Below are 6082 nucleotides of genomic sequence, written 5' to 3' on the forward strand. Positions count from 1 at the left end.
CTGCCAATAGTATAAAAACGTAGCTCATACAGTTATGCACAGTACATGCTACTTGATAATGAAAATAAACAACCCTGGGACTGGTTTATGTATTTACTCTACTATACTTTCAATCGTTATTTTAGAGTGTATTTACTATACTATACTTTTATATGTTTACTATACTTTCAATCATTATTTTAGAGTACACGCTTTCTACTTATTAAAGTTTGTTGTGTAGGGAGGCAGTGGCCTCATACCTCTGGTGTCTACACATTTCTGATTTAATCTCGTGCTGTTTGTTGCAGTATCATGCTTGTAGGCTAGGAGCACAGGCTGGCTGTCTCACACAGCCTAGGTGTGCAGTGGGCTAACCCATGATGTTTACACATGAGGAAGCCGCCTGATGATGCTTTTCTCAGGATGCCACTGAGGTTAGATGTATGACCACATGATTGGAAAGGCCCTGGCCTCACCCTGTGAATGCAGGGGAGCCCTTTCCCTGTTTCTTCTACTCTCAGTCCTTCCTGAGGGGGGTTCCAGGCTCAGAGCTAAGTTTTAGAAAATATGGCTTTGTATCTCCTGCAAGTCTTAGAGATAGAAAGGGCAGACTGGTGGCTGGGAGACCGGGTGACAAAGAGGAGCCGATGGAGGCTGGGGAGTGGAATACAGGCGGTCATTGGAGACACAGCGGAGGCAGAAGGTGTGGGAGGGAACAATGGCTCCAGCACAGAGCAGACCGGACTCAGCCCCGAGGGAATGGTGGCTGCAATGCCATGAAAAGAACCCGGGAAGGCAATTCTCACAAACCCTGTGAGACAGGCTTCAGAAATAGACCTGGTTTCAAATTCGAGCTCTGTTACTACTGGCTGTGAGGGTGCCAGGGGCTTCTTGTAGTCTGATCTGTTGTTTTTTATTTTGTAAAATCTGGGATGACAATGACCACTTCCTAGTTATTTATTGTGAGGAACAAATTCAATGAGAAATACCCATGAAGCATTTATAATAGATCAGTGGCCAATACATGGCAGTGACTGGGTAGTCGATTAGTGCAGTTTGTGAGGGTGAACTGGGGAGATGGGGCCTGCAGAAAGCGTGACCGGTCCCGGTGAGCTGCTCAGGGGAGTCACATGGAGGAGTCAAGAGTTTGTGCTGGGGTCTCTTCGGGTCTTTGATGTTTTAGAAGTCCAACTCTCCTAAGCACAGAAATGAACTGATTTATAAAATAGCCTTATTTTTCGGGGTAGCAGTGAATGACAAGCATGAGTATTCAAAAGGAGATTAAACCATGTCATTGATTATTTGTTTAACAAGAGAAGTTCAACAGTGTTATCAAAGATCCTAGCTTTTCCAACTTTCTGACCTCCCCCCGCCCCCACCGTTCTTGTGGTCTCATGGTGTAAGATAGTTGCCATTGCATAAGGCATTACGTCTACATTCAAGACAAAAAAAGAGGAAGGTGCAGCACCATTGAGGTCTCTGCTGTCTGTTGCTTTCATCAGGAAAGCAAAGGTTTTCCAGAAGACTCGGCAGTTTCATTGGCCAGAGTTTGGTCACCTCATCATCTCCAAGGGTTAAAGAAGGCCAGGAAAGCAAAGATCTGGCAAAGAGGAATGGGATTGCCTGACAGTGGTTTCATACTCAAAGGCAAGGGTCCTCAAACTACGGCCCGCGGGCCACATGCAAATACAAATATTGTATTTGTTCCCGTTTTGTTTTTTTTTTACTTCAAAATAAGATATGTGCAGTGTGCATAGGAATTTGTTCATGGTTTTTTTTTAAACTATAGTCCGGCCCTCCAACGGTCTGAGGGACAGTGAACTGGCCCCCTGTTTAAAAAGTTTGAGGACCCCTGCTCAAAGGGGAGATTTAAAAAATATTTTTAATGATTTCAGAGGGGAAAGGAGAGGGAGAGAGAGACAGAAACATCAATGATGAGAATCACTGATTGGCTCCCTCCTGTATGCCCCACAGTGGGGATTGAGCCCACAACCTGGGCGTGTTCCCTGACCAGGAATCAAACCATGACCTTCTGGTTCATAGATCAACGCTCAACCATTGAGCCATGCTGGCCGGGCAAGGGGGAGATTTTTAAGCAGCTGAGATTTTGGTGTGAAATTTTGGCAACTGAGAATTCCAGTGACGTAACCATTTAGCTGTAGATCAGTGGACATCTTCATGGAGGGGTAGGTAGCCTGTGATGTTTTTGTCTTTTTGGTTTTCTCGGGCAAAAGCTTTAATTCCCTTTCCCTTTCCTAGAAGCTTTAATTACCCCCACTTCTCCCAACCCAGTTTCAATAAATAAATAATGATCTCTCCAACTAGATAATGACAAAAAGTACTGGTGGGCCTCACAATTAAACTTTGTTGCTTTTTAACTTTATGAGTTCAGCAGGAGGCTCCACTGCACAGGAAACTAAGATAACAGGAAAGAGGACAAGGAAGGCCGGCTCCCCAGGAGCAGGAAGGGCCCTGCAGTCGTGACTGGCAGCCTGTCTTCTGCCCTCGGGCCTGATGGCAGGGCTGGTTCCTGCTCGTAAAGAAAAACTTCCTTGATTTGAAGATAGCTTAAGGATCCACGGATATTTATAGTAGCTCAATCATCACATTCCTTGTTCTAAAATGAATGAGAAAAATTGCATATTTCATGTGTTATTCAGTGAATTCAGACTCAATGATAAAGCAACCTATAATAATTTCAAACACCTCTGAAATAGTAAAAAACAAACCCCAAATTAGTGAAATTAATTACAAAATCATTATGTTTTTGAAAAGAGGCAATTTTTAAAAATCTACTGAAGATGAATAGTGGTCTGAATGTTCTTAATGACACTGAACTGAACTTTTAATGGTTAGAATAGTAAATTTATGTTATGGATATTTTACCACAATAAAAAATTCTATGGAATGTATTAAAAAAATTTGTTGATTTCAGAGAGGAAGGGAGAGGGAGAGAGAGATAGAAACATCAATGATGAGAGAGAATCATTGATTGGCTGCCTCCTGCATGCCCCCCAATGGAGAACAAGCCTGCAACCCCGGGCATGTACCCTGACCAGGAATTGAACTGTGACCTCCTGGTTCATAGGTCGATACTCAACCACTGAGCCATGCCAGTCGGGACAGAATAGAGTTCTTTTGAGGGACCTGCCCTAATAAATGGGTAGAATAATCTGTAAAGAGAAGAGCAGATAGCGACATATAAGTGGGTGTCCCTCCCCCACTCCCCTATTCTATACTCAGTACATGACTTGATCACGGAGTGTCCTCTTGAACTTTGGACCTGTCTACCCAATGGCATCCTGTCCACTTGGCCATCTCATGAACTCCCAGGTCCAAGATGTCTCACGCTGAACTTGGCATCTTCCGTTGACCTGTGCACGCCTCCCTCCCACGCCCCTGCCCCCACTTCCGTATCTTAGGTAAGGCCTCAAACCTGGACGTCATTCTTGAATTCTACTTTTCTCTCATTCTCCATACCAACTCATTCACCACCTCGGGTTAATCTCTCCTCAGTGTGGCTCTAATCTGTTCATTTCTCGTCACCCCCACAGTTGCTACTCTAAGGTAAATAAGGAATAAAGAACTGATTTCTGAATGAGCTCCAAGCTCCATTCTGCCACCCCCCTACTCTTAAATGCCTCAAAAAATTTTATAGTGCTAAGAAATTAATAAACATTTTTTAAAAATTTATTCTGGCTGGGTGGCTCGGTTGAAGCATCATCCTGTACACCAAAAGCATGCAGGTTTGATTCCCCATCAGGGCACATACCTAAGTTGCAGATTCAGTCCCCAGTTGGGGAGCATATAGGAGGCAACTCATCGATGTTTCTCCCTCTCTTTCCCTTTCTCCTTTCCTCTCTCTCTAAAATAAATAAACATCCTCCGGTGAGGATTAAAAATTTATTTTATTTTATTGTAGTAAGATCACCTACTATGTGGTTTTCCCTCTTAATTTTAAGTGCACAAAACAGTATTGTTATCTGTAGACACAAAGTTGTAAGTAGACCTCTAGAACTTACTCATTTTGCTTCACTAAAGTGTTATACCTGTTGGTAAGAAATAATTTTCTGAACCAAGACCAATGAACTGCTGGCCTTCTTGGATATGTTATCAAATTGCTTAGCAAACCAATTTTACAAAGGCACTCAGCCATAATTTTTGCCAAATGGAAATGAGCGATATCTTAACATGATTTCCACAAATGCTTAAAACTTCCTACTCTTCTACAAAGTATTAACCTCCCTTCCCAGTTAACATAGTAACACTAACCCTGAAAGACAAAAGAGTTGGGGTGTCATGTAAGATGGCTCTTACACTCATGTGGGAGCTGTCCAAGGGCAAGGATATTTCAGTTTTATTAATCACTCATCAGTCTTATCGCACGTATGTATGTTCCAGGCACTACTGGGGTAGAGAGATGGGACAAAGTCTCCATTTGCAAGGAGCACACAGCCTAGTGGTGGAGACAGACTTGAAAATGTGACTTAATGCAGTGACGTGCTCAGAATCAAGCAAGGTGGTCTGGAGTCACCGAGGAGGGACGTTGTTCAGTTGACTCCCCGGATCTGGAAAGTAAAGGTGATCTGGCTTTGAGATGTAAGCTGACTCCCAATCAAGTCCCTTTTCCATTTCAGCCAAGAATGCCATCGTGTGTCAGGCACAGGAGTTTGAATCTGCATTTTCCTGGCCCCAGTGGGGTTGAGCATCTTTTCATGTTAAGTGACCATGTGTCTTTTCTCTTCTGTGTATTGTCTATTGTTGAACATCTTAATGTTGAAAATAAACTCTCTGAGCCCTGACCAGTTTGGCTCAGTGGATAGAACGTCGGCCTTCAGACTGAAGGGTCCTGGGTTCGATTCTGGTCAAGGGCATGTACGTTGGTTGCAGCCCGATTCCCCAGTAGGAGGCGTGCAGGAGGCAGCTGATCCATGTTTCTCTCTCATCAATGTTTCTAACTCTCTATTCCTCTCCCTTCCTCTCTGTAAAATCAATAAGATATATTTAAAAAAAAAGAAAAAGAAAATAAACTCTCTGAGGCACACAGGGCACTGGCCTGATGCTCTTTGAAGGACTGGCTTCCTAACCCTACCCACGGTTTTCCACAAGAATAAGGATTAGGGTGTTTTCCTAGAAGCCCCCTGCTTCCTGCCCCTCTCTGCCTTCTCTCTGATAACCAGGCTTCCTCTTCGAGCCTGGCGGTCACAGAGAAAGTCGGGTGGAATCTGTACGTGCTGACACTGACGTCACCTTTAGCTGCCTAGTTGTTTTCTTTCCTGTGAGAGCCAGGGGAGAACTCTGCACATGCGGACAGAGGGGGTGAGGTGCAGGCTGGCGAGTGCGAGCACTGTCTGATAAAACGGAAGTGTTTGAGTGTCACGTCTTAAAGAAGGTGGTCCAGTTTCATACCTGGTTTGATAAATAGCTCGGTGTCGAGGAGATTGACTCTCATTCATGGATACCTGCCTTCAGTCTCAGATATCAATGTTTTGTTCTAATTAACCCCGAGGACTCAACCTTCGTGTCACCTGGCCCAATGGCAGTCAGAAGGGCTCTCCAACTGTGTCTGTGTTCCAAGCTCTTGGTGGCCAGAGGACAGGGTCAGAGCTGGTGAGATGAAGGGAAGGAGCACCCAGGACTTGGGGCCACAGGCTCCTGGGTGTCAGTCTTGGCTGCGCTACCCATCAGCAGCGTTCGCTAACACAGTTCTCTCCACCCCTCGGCGCCTTGGTTTTCTCCTGTGCAAAATGGGGAGAATGCTTCCCGGAGTCATTATAAGGACTAAATAACATGATGGCTAGACATTTGTTGGGTACATCTGTGTTCCTTTTCTCTCTTCTTTATTCTCTGCCACACCAGACATGCAGCCAAGCAAAGAGTCTGAATGTAGTTGGTGTTTGATACTTCTGCGTTGCTTGATTACAAAGAGGAGTGGTTCTCAAAGTGGGGTTCCCTGGCCAGCAGCAGCAGCAGCAGCAGCAGCACTTGGGAACATGTTAGATATGAATTCCTCAGACCTCCACATTGGAAGTCTGCCCTTGGGACTCACCTGCAGGTAGTCCTAGTGCTGGTTAGAGTTTGAGAACCTCTGAAGGTCACCTTC

This window comes from Myotis brandtii, unplaced genomic scaffold, assembly GCF_000412655.1.
Source record: "Myotis brandtii unplaced genomic scaffold, ASM41265v1 scaffold23, whole genome shotgun sequence".
NCBI classification, from domain to species: domain Eukaryota; kingdom Metazoa; phylum Chordata; class Mammalia; order Chiroptera; family Vespertilionidae; genus Myotis; species Myotis brandtii.